The sequence below is a fragment of the Pan troglodytes genome, chromosome 4 (genome assembly GCF_028858775.2).
Source record: "Pan troglodytes isolate AG18354 chromosome 4, NHGRI_mPanTro3-v2.0_pri, whole genome shotgun sequence".
In the NCBI taxonomy this organism is placed as follows: Eukaryota; Metazoa; Chordata; class Mammalia; order Primates; family Hominidae; genus Pan; species Pan troglodytes.
In genome coordinates this window covers 152,719,698-152,741,073 of record NC_072402.2, presented here as the reverse complement: position 1 = coordinate 152,741,073, position 21,376 = coordinate 152,719,698, and the positions used below count along the sequence as shown (strand labels likewise).

The 21,376-nt window shown below is 39.7% G+C and overlaps 1 protein-coding gene across 3 annotated transcripts in view; it reads right to left on the bottom strand.

Annotated features, from left to right (window-relative positions):
* The window catches only part of KIF4B (kinesin family member 4B), a 180,580-nt gene that overhangs the window by 107,107 nt on the left and 52,097 nt on the right, over positions 1 to 21,376 (bottom strand). The gene's annotated exons all lie outside the window — the stretch shown is intronic.

Below are 21,376 nucleotides of genomic sequence, written 5' to 3'. Positions count from 1 at the left end.
ACTGAACACCTACTATGTGCCAGGCACCCTGCTAAGTGCTTTACATGCATCTTCTCTCACAACAACCCTATAAGGCAGGTACTATTATCTGCATTTCCTTAAGAACACACAGGATTCAAACATATGTAGCCTAATCCCTCAGAACCACTAAAAGGCAAGAGAGTGGAAAAGATCTAGAATCATGGTAACAGTGAGGGAAAATACAGACACACACTCACACTCATGCTCACACTCACACAGAATTCAGGCCTGGCTATATCAGCACACACTCAGGCATCCTGTTGTTCTCTGTCAGGCACTGTCTTTTCAGCTCCTCTCCATTCCTAAAAGTAGGGGGGAAAAATCAACATCTCCTTCTTTAGAAATCATCTTGAGAAGTAATTGGTCTTGATAATACTTTAATTGGACAAGAGTCTTCAAATTTGGCCTCCTGAGCACAGCAGGAATGCATTTCTATCTGCCTTTGAGAAAATGTGCCCACCTTGGATTGCCTAAGAATGCTCTTAAGGTAATGCCAGAGAATCCCCTTAAATGTTCCTCACCAGCAGGTCAGCACTTACCCACCGGATGCCTCTTCAGGATCCCCATTGAGGTTCCCTTTCAGTTTTGTCCCAGCCTGCTCCCTGCCAGGTGCAGGAGAGCAGGGAGCAGCTCTGGCTCAGGTGGACAGAGCTGTGAATGGTTCCTGCCAGCAACCCCCTACCTCCTCAGGGCAAACAAAGCACTCAGAAGCCTGCCAGGGCTTCAAGGCTGTAGAGCCTGGGGAGGAACAGGATTCTAAAAGGCGAAGGCATTCCAGCAAGAGAGAACTGGGGAAGCAGGGTTCCCAGACCCATTCAAACCACATGCAGCTCAGCTTCCTCATCTGTAAAGTTAGGATTCCCAAATATGCCCTGCCTAGAAACAGACACCACTTACTGAGCATTTTTTATGTGCCAGGCACTACACTACACATGTTTGCACATGATTTTTAAAGAACCCCATTTGGCAGGAATAACTGTCTCCATTTTATAAAAGGCAAAACTGAGGTTCCAAAAGGTAAAGATGGTTCAAGAGCCAGTCCTGGTTCACATGGTTAGCAAATGGCTGAAATGTTACTTCCTAAATCCCATGCTCTTAGCTACCAGATGGCTTCCTTTGGCTTCTGTTTAGGAAGATAGAACTGGTAGTGAGGGGGAAAAAATGGCAGAGCCACCAGAATGTCTTCATAATTTGCCAGCATCAAGCCCTATCTAGCTGGAACTCCACTTCCTCACCTCCCCCACCCCACCTGCGAATTATCTCCCAACCCAGCTGAAGACTTTCTGGACCATTTTCAGGATCTTAAGACAAGAGGTTTAGTCCCTGAAGGCCTCGGCTGCCACCCAGCCCAGCAATGACACTGGGCTCTGAAAAAAAATGTACCAACAAACACATATCCCATCATCATGGCTAGAGATTTTTAAAAACAGAAATCTGAGATGTGCTGAGGGAATTGGGGAGTGGGAAGTGGTATCAGAATTTAGGCTTCAAATGCTTCTCTAAAGAGCAATAGGAAATGTTTGTCTTAAAGGCCTAGAGAATGGAACTGTATGATACATTTGGGGTCATGACAAATTTGGGATCACAACTTTGAAACCTTTCCTGTCTCCTCATCCTTTCTACTGGAAAGAGTCGTTCACATTCTTCCTTGTTTCTTGCTTTGCCCTCACACAAGTTGCAGGGTGAGCTCCTTCTTTTCTCTTGTCCTTCCTGAATTCTCAAAATTCTCAGCAGAAGAAAACAAGAAAAGCACACAGCCAAACATCCAGTCCTCTGTGAGAAAAGAAATCCTCACACATCTCAGAAATTGAAAGATATTCTTTTATCCCACATCAGATCAGATATGTTTCCAGTTGCAGAAGAGAACAACCAATAACTTAGGACCTATCAACAAAGAGAGTCAAACTCCGGAAAATATGTAAAGAGATTTATTCTTAGCCAAATGTGAGGATCATGACCTGTAACATAGCCCCAGGAGGTCCTGAGAACCCAGGGTGATTGGGTTACAACTTGATTTTATACATTTTAGGGGGGACAGAAGTTACAGACAGACATCAATCACTATGTGTAAGGTGCACATTGGTTTGGTCCAGAAAGGTGGGACAATGCAAAGTAGCGGGGAGGGAGCAGTGTTCAGGTCATATTTAGATTCTAAAGTTTTCTGATTGGCAACTGATTGAAAGGGTTAACTTATTATCTAAAGATGTGGAATCAATAGAAAGGAGTGTCTGGGTTAAGATAAGGGGTTGTGGAGACCAAGATTCTTATTATGTAGATGAAGCCTCCAGGTAGCCAGCTTTAGAGCTCTTATCAGACCTAAAAAGGTGCCAGGCTCCTAGTTAATTCTCTCCTGGATCAGAGAGAAGACCTGGAAAGGGAAGAGGATTCACTACAGAATGTTGATTTCCCCACAAGAGACAGCTTTGCAGGGCCATTTCAAAATATGTCAAAGAAATACATTTTGGGGTAAAACACTTCATTTCCTTTCAGTGCCTGCTATTTGTCATGTGATGCTATACTAGAGTCAGGTTGGAATTTGGTACCTTATTGCTACAAAGAGTCTGTTTTGTCAGTCCTAAGATTTCTCTTTCAATGTTAATGCTGGTCACTTGTGCCTAAATTCCAAAGGGAAGAGGGTATAATGAGGCATGCTCTACCCCCACTTCCCAACATGGCCTGAACTAGTTTTTCAAGTTTACTTTGGAATGCCCTTGGTGGAGAGTGGGGGTCCATTCAGTCAGCTGGGGATTTAGAATTTTATTTTTTATTTACAAACCAATTGTAACTCAGCTGTCAGCTGGAGCCTCTCTGTCCTTGTCATACAGAGAAAATAGAATGTAAGCTCTTTTAGAGCAGGCATTTTTGTCTGTTTTTCCCTCTGCTCTATCCCCAGTGCCTAGAATAGTGCTGATATGGTTTGGCTGTGTCCCCACCCAAATCTCATCTTGAATTGTAGCTCCCATAATTCCCATGTGTCATGGAAGGGACCCAGTGAGAGGTAATCGAATCATAGGGGTGGGTCTTTCCTGTGCTGTTCTTGTGATAGTGAATAAGTCTCATGAGATCTGATGGTTTTATAAAGAGAAGTTCCCTACATAAGCTCTCTTGCCTGCTGCCATGTAAGATGTAACTTTGCTCCTCATCTGCCTTCTGCCATGATTACGAGGCCTCCCCAGCCATGTGGAACTGTGAGTCAATTAACCCTCTTTCCTTTATAAATTACCCAGTCTCAGGTATGTTTTTATTCACGGCATGAGAACAGATTAATACAAGTGCGTAACACATTGTAGGTGTTCAATACTCATGCATGCACGTACACATATCATATCCTCTGTGGTAGGCAGACTTATAAGATGGCCCCCAGTGTTTCCCATTTTCTAGTGTGGAAGTTCAAAAATTATTGACATGAGACAGATTAGTGGGAAAAAAAGGCATACAAATTTATGTAATATGTATACATGGGAGCCTTTGAAATGAAGATCCAACCCCTCAATGAGGTACAGAAGCTTGTATACCATCTTGAGGCCACAGAAAGAATGCAGGTTCAGATGATAGCCAAAAATAAGTTATGTTGATGAATCAGGTTTTAGTGGGAAGATAGATTATGGAATGGGGAGAAGAGGAGGCTTTGCTAACAAAAGTGGTCTTGTTATGTAGGTGAAACCTCAGACAGAATAGGTGGTAAATATTTATTTTCACACTTCTAAAGGTATGAGACTCTCAGTTAATCTTTCCTAGATCTGGACCAAGGTAGGGCAGACTGCCTTAATACAGAGTCTCCACAGATCTACAGATGCAAATTCCCTCCACAAAAGACAGCTTTTCAGGTCCACTTCAGAATAAGTCAAAAAAAAATTTGGTGGTAAAATATTTTTATTTCCCTCACTAGCATTTATAGTTTTGTGTAATTATCCCTTCCCTTGAGTGTGGACTTTGCCTAGTGACATACTTCTGACTAAAAGAATATGGCAAAGATGATGGGATGTCACTTCCATTATTGATTAGATCACAAAAGATGGTGATTTCTGTCTTGCTAGCAAACTCTCTTGTTGGCTTTGATGAAGAAAGATGCCACATGCCCGAGAAGCCCACACGGCAAGAGACTGAGGCAGTCTTCAACTAACAGTCAGTGAGGAAATGGGGTTTTCAGTCCAACAGCCCTCGGTCACCTGAATTTTGCCAACAACCATGTAAATGAGCTTGGAATCAAACCCTTCCAGGAGAAAGGGAATGGAGCTATGCAAAAGCAAAGTTTTGTACGTTATTTAATTTAAGTTTGTATTAATCCAAGCTAGACTGTTATAAATTAAGATGTTAATTGTAATCTCCAGAGACACCACCAAAAAAATTCAAAAATATAATCAAAGAAACAACATGATAATTTAAAAGGTATTGAAAAAAATCTATATATAACACTAAAGAGGGCAGTAACTGAGGGACAGAAGAACGAAAATATATAGATTTATAGAAAACAAATAGTAAAATTGCAGATACGAATCTACCTTCTCAGTAATTAAATTTAATGGAAATGGATCAAGCACTCCAATTAAAAAGCAGAGCCAGGAAGAGTAGGGTGCACCTGCAATCCCAGCTACTCGGGAGGCTGAGGCAGGAGGATCGCTTGAGCCCAGGGATTCAGCAATATAGTGCATAGTGATTGTACCCTGGAATAGCCACTGCACTCCAGCCTGGCAATATAGCAAGACCTCACCTCTAAAAATAAAAGCAGAGATTGGCAGAATAGATTTTTTAAATGATCCAACCATATGCTGCCTATAGGAGACGCATTTGAGATTCAAAAACACAAATAGGTTGAAAGTAAAAAGACTGGAAAAGATATATATATACTATGCAAACAGTAATTGAAAGAGAGCTGGAATGGTTATACTATATTATACAAACTAGATCAGTGGAAAACAATTGTTACTAGAGACAAAGAAAGATATTTTATAATTTTTAGGTCACCCATCTAGAATATGTAACAATTATAGAAATATATACACCTAACAACAAAGCCCCAAAATGCATTAATAAAAAACTGACAGAATTGAAGGGAGAAAAAAGCAATGCAAAAGAGACTTAAGAGACATATCAAACAAATGCAATTCAATGCATGTACCTTATTTGAGTCCTGATTCAGATAAACAAAATGTGAACACTGACTGGATATTTAATGATACTAAGAAATTACTGGGTTTTTTAGGTATGATAGAGGCATTGTGGATATGTCTAGAAAGAACGCCTCCTTTCTTTTGGAAGTACACTCGAAGATTTTTAGATAATTTTATGTTATATCTGCAATTTTCTTCAAAAAATCTGAGAGAAGGAGATGGAGTGTGAGGAAATAAATAAAACAAGATTAGTCATAAATTGGTAATTAATGTTGCAGAATGATGGGTGCATGGCAGTACATTTTATTATTCTTCTTTTATATATATACATCTTGAAATTTTTTCATAATAAACGGCTATTTATTTATTTATTTTGAGACAGGATCTTCTTCTGTTGCTCAGGCTGGAGTGTGGTGGTATGATTTTGGCTCACTACAACCTCCACCTCCCAGGCTCAAGCCGTCCTCCCACCTTAGCCTCCCAAGTAGCTGGACTACAGGTGCCCACCACCACACCTGGCTAATTTTTTGTATTTTTAGTAGAGATGGGGTTTCACCATGTTACCCAGGCTGGTCTTGAACCCCTGGCTCAAGTGATCCACCCACCTCAGCCTCCCAAAGTGCTGATATTACAGGCGTGAGCCACCACACCTGGCCCTAAAAGGCTTTTAAAAGGCACAACACAGTTACTCACTCTGAGCTGCATGGCACCAGAATATTAACAATTATCCATCCACTCAACATTTATTTATTGAGCATTTACTATGAACAAGTCTCTGAGATAAACATGCCCTCAAGTGGGTACCGATGAAAATAATTATAATCAGAGCAGGAGACATCACAAGAGAGGCCCAAATGCAGGGTGCTAGTGAGTCAGTGAGGGAGGGGTTATTACTGATGGGGTACAAGGCAAGACTGAATCATAGACTATTCAAGCAGGAAGAGTCTTTATTACAACTATTGTATTTACATTTGATAAATCTAAGCTCCAGAGAGGGGAAGTCACTTTCCCCATTTATCACAGCAACATTTTTTTCTGTAGTTAACATTCATTGAAAATGTATTATGTCCTATCACCTTGCCAAGAACTTCGCCTATACTATTTCATTTAATTCTCATAATGTATTCCATTATTATCCCATTTTCCAGAGAAGGAAACAGCACCTCAGAGAGTGTAAGTGACTCATCCAAGTTAGCACAGCCAGGAAGTGGCAGAGCTGTGTCTCAAACCTAAGTAGTTTGTCTCTAAAAACTTTCTTCTTCCCACTATTCTTGGGTTTAATCAGAATTCCTTCCACTACTCCATGCTGGGTTATGCTGTAATAAGATGTACAGAGAAAGACACAGAGAGAGAGAGAGTAACAAATATTTTAGGTACAGGAAATGGAGAAGATGAAACTAACGTGATTACTTTGTCCTGCAGGGCTTTCTAGGACTGACAAATAAACACAGAGAGAAAAAGCCTATGATATTAATAATTTTGTCACTAGACAATGATTGCATTCATACAAATGCATGAAATTTGCCTACTGTAGCCATTTTCCAGACAGGGCTTTCTGCTCCCTTGCTGTGGGCTTTTACATTTGACAGTATGAAGCCCAGTTGTAGTCTTCAGTCCTGCTGAGGGTCTCTGAGCCTCCTCTGGCAGTTTTCCCCACTCCCACTCACACTGAGCTGCAGTGTGGAAGGCTACAGGGGCCAAGGCTCTCACACGAGACCCAGCTCTTTTCTCCTCCCAGAGGGGCTCTGTGGCATCATGGAAAACTGGGCTCTCATTCCCAGCTTTGGCACTAACTCACCAAGTGACCTTAAGTGAGGCATTCAACCTCTCTGGGCCTCAGTTTTCCCATCTGTCACATAAAAATTGTTAGACCACATGAGATTTAGAAAAGCACATTATTCTCTGACAAGGCATAATTACGTGAAATCCAGAAAGATCTTCTCTTTGTGTTCTATCAATCAGTGAAGTCAGAGAAGGAGAAAGACATTGTAAAAAAAATTAACAGAAACAAGAAACTTCTATAAACCAAATATAAAACTTGTTAGAGACTGAACGTTTGTGTTTCCCCAAAACTTGTATGTTGAAATTCTTCTAATCTCCAATGTGATGGTATTAGGAGGTGATTAGGTGATGAGGCTGGAGCCCTTATGAATGGGATTAGTACTGTTATAAGAGGAGACACAAGAACTAACTGTCTGTCTCCTTTCTGGCCTGTGAGGACACAATGAGAAAATAGCCATCTGCAAACCAGAAAGCAAGCCCTTACCAAATACCGCATCTGCTGGCACCTTGATCTTGGATTCCCAGTCCCCAGAACTGTGAGAAATAAATTTCTGTTGGTTAAGCTACCCAGGCTATGCTATTTTTCTTATAGCAGCCCCAAAATTAAATAATGTGTGTGTGTATATACATATATATTTATTTATTTCACTATAGAGTGTTTGAGTGCCACATTATTTTTTGTTACTATTGGACTCAGAATATCAGATAGATTAGGGTTTGTACCTCAGCTTTGCAAAGCACTAGCTATGGACCTCATTGGTTATAATAAGAATAATAATTAATATTCCTTGAATACTGTATATATGTTACAGACATAACACTCTCATGTGTCCCTCTGGGGCAAGTCACATGACTTCAGCTCATCTATCATGACAAGTGGGCGCACATGTAATACAGTGGCTGTAACATTACAGATTCTTGGCAAACACTTTTTGAAATCATGTCACATTATTTTGAACAATGTGTAAACTTATTCATGACTATTACTCTATAAACATCCAGGCTTATACAAAGTTTGCAGCCACCTACTGTGGAAAAAAATATATTCAGATATGCTTGTCTTTACATCCTTGAAAACTAATGTTTTTAAATGTCACCTTATATCTTCTGGGTTGTTCATTCCAACAATAATAATAGTGATAAATGTGTTATTTCCATGTTTTCTATTATAATTCCAAAATAATTTCTCACAAACTCAGGTAGCTCATTATAAGATGCCACAAAGATCAATAAGAAAAATATATAAAACATCCATGGGAGGGATATACTCCATTGAAAAGTTAAAGCCAAAAATCGAGGATTTTAAAATGATGCATATCACAACTAGATGGTCCATTGCTCTTACTAGGCACTCATGTGTTAATGACAATATTTTGTCACCATCACGAGCATGTTCTTTTGATTGGATTTTAATTACAAGCACACCTCATTTTCTTGCATTTCACTTTATTATGGTTTGCAGATACCGCATTTTACAAATTGAAAGTTTATGGCAACCCCCCATTAAGCAAGTCTATTGGCACTGCTTTTCTAATAGCATGTGCTCATTTCATGTCTCTGTGTTGCACTTTAGTAATTCTCACAATATTTCAAGCTTTCATTATTTATCATATCCATTATGGTGATCTGTGATCAGTGACCTTGGATGTTACTATTGTAATGGTTTTTGGGTGCCATTAACCACACCCATATAAGACGGTGAACTTAATCGGTAAATGTTGTGTGTGTTCCGACTGCTCCACCAACCAGCCATTCCTGTCTCCCTCCCTCTCCGTGGGCCTCCCTATTCCCTGAGACACAATAATATTAAAATAGGCTAATTAATAACCCTACAATGGCCTTCAAGTGTTCAAGTGAAAGGAAGAGTTGCATGGCTCTCACTTTAAGTCAAAAGCTAGAATTGATTATGCTTAGTGAGGAAGGCATATCGAAAGCCAAGACGGGCAGAAAGCTAGGCCTCTTGCACCAGAAAGCCAAGTTGTGAATGCAAAGGAAAAGTCCTTGAAGGAAATTAAACATAATACTACAGCGAACACACAAATGATAAGAAAGTGAAACAGCCTTATTGCTGATACAGAGAAAGTTTGAGTGGTCTAGATAGATGATTAAAGCAGCCACAACATTTCTTAAAACCAAACCTAAAAACCTAATCCAGATCAAGGCCCTAACTCTCTTCAATTCTATGAAGGCTGAGAAAGGTTAAAAAAGCTGCAGAAGAAAAGTTGGCAACTAGCAGAGGTTTGTTCATGAGGTTTAAGGAAAGAAGCCATCTCCACAACATAAAAGTGCAAGGTAAAGCAGAAAGTGTTGATGTAGAAGCTGCAGCAAATTATCCAGAAGTTCTGGCTAAGAAAATTAATGAAGGGCTATACTAAACAACAAATTTTCAATGCAGAAAGGAAGCCTTCTATCAGAAGAAGATGCCTTCTAGGACTTTTATAGCTAGAGAAGTAAAGTCATATAGACCAATGAAACAGAATAGAGAACCCAGATACAAATCCACACACTTATAACCAATTCATCTTTGACAAAGATGCCAAGAACTTACAATGGGGAAAGGATAGTCTTTTCAATAAATGGTGCTGGGAAAACATATTTGGGGGAATAATCAAGGAAAACCTCCCTGGCCTTGCTAGAGCCCTAGACATCCAAATAGAAGCACAAATCCAATAGAAGCACAAAGAACACCTGGGAAATTCATTGCAAAAAGATCATCACCTAGCCACACTGTGATCAGGTTATCTAAAGATAAGATGAAGGAAAGAATCTCAAGGCCAGTGAGACAAAAGCACCAGTAACCTAGCAAGAAAAACCTACCAGATTAACAGCAGATTTCTCAGCAGAAACCCTACAAATCTAGAAGAGATTGGGGCCCCATCTTCAGCCTCCTCAAACAAAACAATTATCAGCCAAGAATTTTGTATCTAATGAAACTAAGCTTCATATGTGAAGGAAAGATACAGACTTTTTCAGAAAAACAAATGCTGAGAGAACTCACCACTACCAAGCCAGCACTACAAGAACTGCAAAAAGGAGCTCTAAATCTTGAAACAAATCCTGGAAACAAATAAAAAGAGAACCTCTTTAAAGCATATATCTCAGAGGACCTATAAAACAAAAATACAATTAAAAAAAAAAAAAACCAAGGTACACAGGCAACAAATAGCACAATAAATGGAATGGTACCTCACATCTCAAAAGGCCTAAATGCTCCTCTTAAAATATACAGAATTGCAGAATGGATGAGAATTCACCAAGCAACTATCTTCTGCTTTCAAGAGACTCACCTAACACAGAAGGACTTCCACACACTTAAGGTAAAGCGTTGGAAAAAGACATTTCATGCAAATGGACACCAAAAGCAAGCAGGAGTAACTATTCTTATATCAGACAAAACAAACGTTAAAGCAACAGCCGTTTAAAAAGACAAAGAGGGAGATTATATAATGATAAAAGACCTTGTCCATCAGGAAAATATCACAATCCTAAACAAATATACACCTAACACTGGAGCTCCCAAATTTATAAAACAATTACTAATAGTCCTAAGATATGAGACAGACAGCAACACAATAATAGTGGGGGACTTCAGTACTACACCAACAGCACTAGACAGGTCATCAAGACAGAAAGTCAACAAAGAAACAATGGATTTAACTATACCCTGGAACAAATTGACTTAACAGATATATACAGAACATTCTACCCAATAACCGCAGAATATATATTCAATTCAATGGCACAGGGAACTTTCTCCAAGATAGACCATATGATAGGCCACACAACGAGCCTCAACAAATTAAGAAAATTGAAATTGTATCAAGCACTCTCTCAGACCACAGTAGAATAAAACCAGAAATCAACTCCAAAAGGAACCTTCAAAACCATGCAAATACACAAAAATTAAATAACCTGCTCCTGAATGATCGCTGGGTCAAAAATCAAATTCAAGATGAAAATTTAAAAATTATTTGAACTGAATGACAACAGTGACACAACCTATCAAAACCTCTAGGACACAGCAAAGGCAGTGCTAAGAGAAAAGTCTATAGCACTAAATGCCTACATCAAAAAGTCTGAAAGAGCACAGAGAATCTAAGGTCACACCTCAAGAAACTAGAGAACCAAGAACAAACCAAACCCAAACCCAGCAGAAGAAAGAAAATAACCAAGATCAAAGCAGAGCTCAATGAAATTTAAAGAAAAAAAAATACAAAAGATAAATGAAACAAAAAGCTGGTTCTTTGAAAAGATAAATAAAATTGATAGACCATTAGCAAGATTAACCAAGAAGAGAAGAGAGAAAATCTAAATAAGCTCAATAAGAAACAAAACAGGAGCTACTACAACTGACACCACAGAAATACAAAAGGTCATTCAAGGCTACTATGAACACATGTACATGCATAAACCAGAAAACCTAGAAGAGATGGATACATTCCTGGAAAGATACAACCCTCCTAGCTTAAATCAGGAAGAATTAGATACCCTGAACAGACCCATAACAAGCAGCGAGACTGATGGGATAATTTAAAAATAACCAACAAAAAAAAGTCCAGGACCAGACAAATTCACAGCAGAATTCTACCAGACATTCAAGGAAGAATTGGTACCAATCCTATTGACACTATTCCACAAGATAGAGAAAGAGGGAATCCTCCCTAAATCATTCTATGAAGCCAGTATCACCCTAATACCAAAAACAAGAAAGGACATAACCAAAATAGAAAACTACAGATTAATATCCCTGATAAACGTGGATGCTAAAATCCTTAACAAAACACTAGCGAACCAAATCCACAACATATCAAAAAGATAATCCACCATGATTAAGTGAGTTTCATATCAGAGATGCAGGGATGGTTTAACACACCCAAGTCAATAAATGTGATACACAACATAAACAGAATTAAAAAGAAAAATTACATGATCATCCCACTACATGCAGAAAAAGCATTTGACAAAATCCAGCATCTCTTTATGATTAAAACTCTCAGCAAAATCAGCATATAAGGAACATACCTCAACATAATAAAAGTCACCTATGACAGACCCACAGCCAACATAATACTGAATGGGAAAAAGTTGAAAGCATTCCCTCTGACAACTGGAACAAGACAAGGATGCCCACTGTCACCACTCCTCTTCAACATAGTACTGGAAGTCCTAGCCAGAGCAATCAGACAAAAGAAAGAAAAAAAGGGCATCCAAATTGATAAAGAGGAAGTTAAACTGTGACTGTTTGCTGATGATATGATCGTTTACCTAGAAAACCCTAAAGACTCCTCCAGAAAGCTCCTATAACTGATAAAAAAGAACTCAACAACTGGATCCTCATCTCTCACCTTATAAAAAAATCAACTCAAGATGGATTAAGGACTTAAATCTGAGACCTGAAACTATAAAAATTCTACAAGATAACATTGGAAAAACCCTTCTAGACACTGGCTTAGGCAAGAATTTCATGACCCAGAACCCAAAAGCAAATACAATAAAACAAAGATAAATTGTTGGGACTTAATTAAACTAAAGAGCTTTTGCATAGCAAAAGGAACAGTCAGCAGAGTAAACAGACAACCCACAGAGTGGGAAAAAATTCTTCACAATCTATTCATCTGACAAAAGACTAATATCCAGAATCTACAATTAACTAAACAAATCAACAAGAAAAAAATCCCATCAAAAATGGGGCTAAGGACATGAATAGACAGTTCTCAAAAGAAGATACGCAAATGGCCAACAAACATGAAAAAATGCTCAACATCACTAATAAACAGGGAAATGTAAATCAAAACCACAATGCGATACCGCCTTACTCCTGCAAGAATGGCCGTAAGCAAAAAATCAAAAAATAGTAGATGTTGGCATGGATTCGGTGAACAGGGAGCACTTCTACACTGCTGGTGGGAATGTAAAGTAGTACAGCCACTATGGAAAACAGTGTGGATATTTCTTAAAGAACTAAAAATAGAACTACCATTTGATCCAGCAATCCCACTACTGGGTGTCTACCCAGAGGAAAAGATGTCATATGAAAAAGATACTTGCACACGTATGTTTACAGCAGCACAATTTGCAATTGCAAAAACATGGAACCAACACAAATGCCCATCAATCAACGAGTGGATAAAGAAACTGTGGTATATAGACTGGGTAAGGTGGCTCACGCCTGTAATCCCAGCACTTTGGGAGGCCAAGGCAGGTAGATCACCTGAGGGCAGGAGTTCAAGACCAGCCTGGCCAATATGGCAAAACCCCCAACTCTACTAAAAATACAAAAATTTTCCAGGTGTGGTGGTGGTGCATGCCTGTAATCCCAGCTACTTGGTAGGCTGAGGCAGGAGAATCACTTGAAACCAGGAGGCAGAGGTTGCGGTGAGTCTAGATCATGCCATTGTGCTCCAGCCTGGGCGACAAAGTGAGATTCCATCTCAAAAAAAAAAAAAAAAAGAAAGAAAAGAAAAGAAACTGTGGTATATATATATAAAATATATATTTTTATATATATAGTGTGTGTATGTGTATATACATATATATATATATATATATATATATATACACACACACTACTCAGTCATAAAAAGAAATGAATTAATGGCATTCACAGTGACCTGGATGAGATTGGAGACTATTATTCTAAGTAAAGTAACTCAGGAATGGAAAACCAAACATTGTATGTTCTCACTCACAAGTGGGAGCTAAGCTATGAGGATGCAAAGGCATAAGAATGACACAACGGACTTTGGAAACTCAGGGGGAAAGGATGGAAATGGGGTGAGGGATAAATGACTACAAATTCACAAATCACCACTAAAGAACTTACTCATGTAACCAAACATCACCTGTTCCCCATTAACCTGTGGATATAAAATTTTTTTGAATCTTTGTAAACAATATCAGTATAATAAATTTACATTGTCTAATAAAAAAAAGTCTGAACAAACCTATCACTAACGAAGGGATTGAATCAGTAATTTAAAAAAAAAAAAACAAAACAACAGCAAAAAAAAAATCCAAACAAAGAAAAGCCCAGGACCAAATTACCTCCCTGGTGAATCCCACCAAACATTTAAGGAAGCACTAATACAAATACTTCTCAAATTCTCCCGAAAATTTGAAGAGGAGGGAATACTTATAACCTCATTTAATAAGAAGAGCATCACTCTGTTATTATAGCTAGACAAAGACACACCACGTGAAAAGAAACTCCAAGTCAATATCCCTGATGAATATAGAGGTAAAAATCCTTAATAAAAGGATAGCAGACCAAATTCAACAGCACATTAAAAGGATCATACACCATGACCAAGGGGAATTTGTCCCTGGGATGCAAGAATGATTAAACATATAAAAATCAATTAATGTGATACACCACGTTAACAGAATAAAGGATAAAAATCACATGATCATCTCAATAAATGCAGGAAAAGTATTTGACAAAATTCAATATCCTTTCACGAAAAAAAAAACTCTCAACAAACTAGGAATAGAAGGAAATTGCCTCAATATAATAAAGGCCATATACCAGGCTCAGTGGCTCACGCCTGTAATCCCACATTTTGGGAGACCCAGGCGGGTGGATCACCTAAGGTCAGGAGTTCAAGACCAGCCTGGACAACATGGGGAAACCCCATCTCTAGTAAAAATACAAAAGTTAGCCGAGGGTGATGGCGGGTGCCTGTAATCCCAGCTACTCGGGAAGCTGAGACAGGAGAATTGCTTGAACCCGGGAGGCAGAGGTTGCAGTGAGCCAAGATCACCCCACTGCCCTCCAGCCTGGGCGACAGAGAGAGGCTCTGGCTAAAAAAAAAAAACAAAATAAAAATAAAGGCCATAGGCCGGGAGCAGTGGCTCACGCCTGTAATCCCAGCACTTTGGGAGGCCGAGGCAGGTGGATCATGAGGTCAGCAGATCGAGACCATCCTGGCTAACACGGTGAAACCCCGTCTCTACTAAAAATACAAAAAATTAGCTGGGCGTGGTGGCGGGTGCCTGTAGTCCCAGCTACTCAGGAGGCTGAGGCAGGAGAATGGCGTGAGCCCGGGAGGCGGAGATTGCAGTGAGCCGAGATCGCGCCACTGCACTCCGGCCTGGGGGACAGAGCGAGACTCCTTCTCAAAAAAATAAAAAATAAAAATAAAAATAAATAAAGCCTATATATGTAAAAACTACAGCTAACATTCTACTCAATTGCAAAAACAGAAAGTTTTCTCCGTAAGAACAGGAACAAGGCAAGGATGCCTACTCTCACCACTTCTATTCATCATTTGGTTTTCAGTTGTGTGGAATCTCTTTTTCTATCCCTTCACTTTCAGTCTATACGTGTTTTTATAAGTGAAGTGGGTTTCTTGTATGCAGGATATAGTTGGGTCCTGTTTCTTTATTCATTCAGCCATTTTATGCCCTTTAATTGGAGAATTGAGTTCATTTACATTCAGTGTTATTATTGATATGTACGGACTTAGTACTGCCATTCTGTTGCTTGTTTTCTGGTTGTTTTGTAACTCCTCTCTTCCTTTCTTACTGTCTTCCTTTTTGGTTCAGTGATTTTCTCTGGTAGTATGTTTTAATTTGTATTTTTTTATTTTTAGAGAATCTGTTATAGATTTTTACATTATGGTTACCATAAGGCTTACAAAAAACATATCATACATATAATCAGATATTTTAAAGAGATGACAACTTGGTCGGGCATGGTAGCTCACATGTGACATCCCAGCACTTTGGGAGGCTGAGGTGGGTAGACTGCTTGAGTTCAGGAGTTCGAGACCAGCCTGGGCAACACAGTGAAACCCTGTCTCTACTAAAAGTTAAAAAATTAGCCGGCCGTGGTGGCGCGTGCCTGTAATCCCAGCTACTGAGGAGGCTGAGGCAGGAGAATCGCTTGAACCCTGGAGGCAGAGGTTGCAGTGAGCCAAGATGGCACCGCTGCACACCAGCCTGGGTGACAGAGCAAGATTCCATATCAAAAAAAAAAAAAAAAAAAAGAGATGACAACTTATCTTAGATCACAAAGAAAATAATAGAGACAAGAAAAAAACAGAAAAATAAAACCTTCTACAGCTTAACTTCATTCCTCCACATTTTAATTGTCTCGATTTGCATATTTTTATGCTGCCCAACTCTTAGCAGGTTGCTATAGCTATTATCGTTTTTGGTAAATTTGTCTTTTGAGCTTCATACTGGAGTTATGAGTAGGAAATAATATTACAGTATTACAGTACTCTGGGTTTGTGCAGTCAATTTTACCAGTGGGTTTTATACTTTCAATTTTTTTGGCACAGTAGTGTTGTTTTCTTTCAGATTTGAAAACCCTCTTTAGCATTTCTTGTTAGATAGATCTGGTAGTGGTAAATTCTCTTAGCTTTTGTTTGTCTGGGAAAAAAAACTTTATCTCCCCTTCAGATTTGAAAGATAATTTTGCTAGATATAGTATTCTTGAATGTCAGTTTTTTTCTTTTGGCACTTTGAAAATGTCATTCCATTCCCTCCTGGCCTGTATGGCTTCCACTGAAACGTCTGTTGCCAGATGAATTGGAGCTCCTTTATAAATTATTTGCTTCTTTTCTCTTGCTGCTTTTAGGATTCTCTCTTTGTCCTTGACCTTTGAGAATTTTATTATTACATGCCTTGAGGTAGTCTTATTTGGGTCAAAGCTATTTGGTGTTCTCTGACCTTCCTGTGCCTGGTTATTTATAACTTCACCAAGTTTTTTAAGGTTTTCTGTTATTATTTCTTTGAATAAGCTTTCTACCCCGTACTGTTGCTCAGCTGCCTCTTGAACATCCATAAGTCTTAGATTTGGTCTTTTAAGGTAATATTTTTGTATCTTGTAGGCAATCTTGCTGTTCATCCTTTTTGTTTCTCCTCTGTTTGTGTGTTTTCAAATAGTCATCTTCTAGCTCATCGATTCTTTTCTCCACTCTATCAATTCTGTTGTTGAGACTCTCTAATAAATTTTTCAGTGTAGCACATATATTTTTCAGTTTCATGATTTCTGTTTGATTTTTTTAAATTATTTCAATCTCTGTTAAACTTTTCTGATAAATTTCTGAATTGCTTTTTTGTGTTATCTTGGAGATCCCCTAAAACTACTGTTTTAAATTCTTCCTCAGAGAGCTCACATATCACCATCTCATTAGGGTCAGTTACTAGTTCCTTGCTTTGTCTGTTTGGGGAGATCATGGTTCCCTGTTTGCTGTTACTTCTTATGGATGTATGTCTATGTATTTGTATTGCTTTAATTATTTATTCCAGTCTTCTCTAACTGGCTTGTTTAGGTTTTTATTAGATGTGTTTGCTTGGATGTTCTTTACTATTTGGTTACTGCCTCCCCTTTGGCTCTAGGTGGCACCTTAAGCCCAGGTTCTCCTCAGCTCTAGTAAATAATTGAAGCACTGTCCTTCCTGAATGCAGAAGCTCCTAAAGGGGATATCCCAGCATTGTGGGAAGGCTGGCTAGGGGTTTGTGCCCAGGGGACCTGTGGAATGAACCACCTTCAGCGTGGTGCGCTACTGTGATTTGGCATCTCCTTTGGCCAAGTTACAGAGCAGAGTTCCCAGGGCTGGAAATGGTAATCATAACTCCCACTTTGTCTCTGCCTGTCTTCAGGGATATTTCTCTCTTCAGACACTCTCGATGCTACCCGTGGCTTAACGAAGGGACAAATCTCCTGCCAGGGCATCCAAGATGGTTGTCCACCTTAGTCTCACTGTTTCCAGTGTAGAGACAGTGAATTGGGGGAAAATATTTCTGCATGCTTGGTGCTGGGCAGAATGGAGGGAGGAGCATCACCGATGTGGAAGTCCTATTCTCTGCTCAGAATTTTTTTCACTTCTCTGAGGCCCTGGGAGCTATCTCATCTTCATATTTGAGTTCTGGCGTATTTTTTAGGATAATCTCAGTACTCAATGTTTGTTTTTGGTTTTCTGTGAAGGGGAGTAAATCCAGCTTGCTTCTGCACCACCATTTTGGAACTGGAAGTCCTCTCAGTAAGCATCTTTATGATGGGTATTTCTGGACATTTATCTTGTTCCTTTTTGTTTGGAACATATTTCCCTATTTATTCATTCACCTTGAATATTTATTTATTAATTTACCTTGACTGTGTTGGTGTTTGCTCATTAGAAAAAAAAAGTCCACCTCTCCTAGTCTTCATGGACTGGCCTCATATAGGAGAATATCTTCATCAGCCAGCCCAGCCAGAAATTCTGGGGCCTCAAACTTTTATTGCTAGTCCAACCTGCTTTCTTTATTTTCAGTGACTCCCAGGTATGTTTGGTCCAGTTTGTGCTCTGAGACAAGTGAAAAATGAAGCCAATTCCTTGGGAAGCCCCCCAAAAACTTAGATCATTAGAAACTGTCCAACTCTTTTCCTCCCCCAAGGAGCAGCTGGAATTTGAGTGTTGTTTTTTTTTTCTACCTGCTCACTGTGCACCAAGCTGGGCGGCGGGGAGTGATGACTAACTATGTGCTAGGTAAAGATTCTATCTTTCTTTCACTAGCCCCCAGGTGACTAGAATGCTAGGTTCTATTAATGCTCTGAGACAGGCAAGAAAGAAGCCAGTTCTTTAGGCAGCATCCAGAAAAGTTAGAGCATTGGATGTGTGGTCTCTTTCCCTCCCCACAGAGAAGCTGGGAGCTAGGGTTTTTCATTCACTAATTCTGTGCTGAGTGAGGAAATGGGGCTACGGAGACTGTCAGCCTAAACCTCTGTCTGTCCGCGGGGCACGGTGGCTCACGCCTGTAATCCCAGCACTTTGGGAGGCAGAGGCGGGCAGATCACCTGAGGTCAGGAGTTTGAGACCAGCTTGGCCAACATGTTGAAACTTCATCTCTACTAAAAATACAAAACTTAGCCGGGCATGGTGGCGCGCTGCCTATAGTCCCAGCCACTCGGGAGGCTGAGGCAAGAGAATTTCTTGAATCCGGGAGGTGGAGGTTGCAGTGAGCCGAGATCATGCCACTCCAGCCTGGGTGACAGAGCAAGACTCCTTCTCAACAAGCAAAAAACAAAAAATAAAATAAAATAAACCTCTGTCTCTGTTTACCCTAGACCTCAGGCAGCTAGATTATGCTGGGTTCTATCAGCACTCCAAGACAAACTCCAGTCATTTGGACAGTGCCTGCAAAAGGTGGGGCATTGGGCATGCAGACCAACTCTTGCTGTTCCTTGGGAGAAGCTGGGAGCTAGGGTTTTTCATATGCTCACTCTGTGCTAAGCTGGGGTAGGAGCTATGGCAACTGTCAGCTCAAACCACTATCTTTACTCTCTTCTAGGTGATTAGGGTATGCTGGGTCCTATCAGTGTTCCAAGACTGGCAAGACAGAAGACAGTCCTCAGGAACCTCTGAAAAAGCTGGGGCATTGTACATGCAATTCAATTCTTTCCCTATTCAGGGAGAGGCTGGAAGCTAGAGGCGTGGTTCTTCTCAATCTTATGGCACTGTGCCAGGGGTAAGGGTTGAGGTGAGAGGGCGTCAAATTTTCCTACTGGCTTTGATGTGTCAAGTTTTGCACTCACCCAGGGTGAAAGAGCCTCTCAACTAGTTTCTGTATTTCTCACAGAGGGAATTTGTCCATGAATTGTTGTTGAATCAGTGTATTTGTTGGGGGAAAGGAGAGTCTAGGGCCTCTTATTCCACCATCCTGCTGCCCCAGTACTTTTTAAAAACTTTTTTCAACCAGCAAATATTTACCGGACATCCATCCACTCTGCGTCTGGCACTAAGTAGGTCTTGGGACACAGTAGAATGTAAAACAGAAATTGCCCCTGCCCTCAGAAAAAGTATATTCTAGTAGCATAGGCAGACAGAAGCAAGCAAAGAAACAAATAAAATAATTACAAATTGCTTAAGTTCTACCAAAAAACAATGAGGAGATGACACGCAGAATAACAGTGAAGTTTAAGGAAAGAGGAGGTAACATTTCAGCTGAGATGCAAAGAATAAGGCAAGAAGGCCATTAAAAGAGGTGTGCCTTTGTATAATTCCATTTCTAGAAAACATCCAGAAAAACAAATATATAGACATAGAAAGTAGATTAGTGGTTGCCTGGAGCTGGGGGTGATATGGAGAGTGACTGTAAACGAGTATGGGGTTTCTTTTGGGGATGATAGAATTGGATTGTGATGGTGGTTGTATAACTCTGTAAATACACGAAAAAGATTATTGAATAGTACATTGAAAACAGTTAAATTTTATGATGTAAAATTATCTCAGTAAAGCAAGAGAGGGGGGAAAGAAAGAGAGAATAATGACTGGGAAACAATATTTTCTGAAGGCCCCCTGACCAGCTCTCATGAAACTCACAATGCTTCTCCTGGGTTGCTCAAGATTCTGATTCGTGAATTAAAGGGACTCTATAGGAGAAGACAAAGGGTTTTTTTTTTTTCCTTACTTATCTTTTGGGTTGCTCTGACTCAAAATAGAGAACATACATTAATTACTAAGAGTGCTACTTCACATGATCCTATTTGCATTATAAGTATACTGTTCCTGAATTGTGGTTCACATAAACAGAGAGAGAGAGAGAGGTGGGAATATTATCGCAGGTGGAGGGAACTGCAGGTACAAACGTTCTCATGTGGGAAGGCATGTGGCATGTGTGAGGAACAGAGAGGACACCCCTGATCTGGACACAGAGAGAGGTAGGAAAGTAAGAGAACTGAGCAGCCAGATCACGTAAGGTCTCCTAGGTCATGGTAAAAATCAAGTTGCTTTCAACTTTATAAAATAGACCCATGCCATTATTTCCTAAAGTTATTAATGTCTTATTAGGTTGCTGCAAAAGTGATTGTGGTTTTTGTCATTACTTTTAATGGCAAAAACCACAATCACTTTTGTACCAACCTTAATAATAAAGAATGGACAGAGTATAGAGAAATGATGCCAACCTGCTGTTTTATAACGTGCTGCCCATACTTTCTCCCATTTGCTCTGCCCAATAACCCACCCCAAAGAATCTACTTTGTTAACTTCAGTTATCAGATGAAGAAATTGAAACAACTTGCCCAAGTTGATACAGCTGTTAACATCAAACCTAGAAATTATTTTTATTTATGAATGAATTATCCTTACTTTTCTAATATCTGGCTTACCAAAATCCAGATTGTCAATCTCCCTGTATCAGTTATCTGTCACAGCATAACAAATTACTCTAAGATGTAGTAACTCAACCTTTAATATTGCTCAGGAGTCTATGGGTCAGCTAGGTGGTTGTGTTGATCTGGACCTGACTCAGCTGATCTTCACTGGGCTTGCTCATGTGTTTGCAGTCACCTGGTTGGTCTAGGGTGACCTCACTAACATGTTGGTCAATTGGCTGACTGGTCACTGGGGCAAAGGAAGTAATTGGGTCACATCCCTTTAATCATGCAACAGGCTGAGGTTTTTTACACGACAACAGCGAGGTTCCAAGAGAAGAAGTGAAAGCACGCAATGCTTAAAGATGTAGGCTTAGAA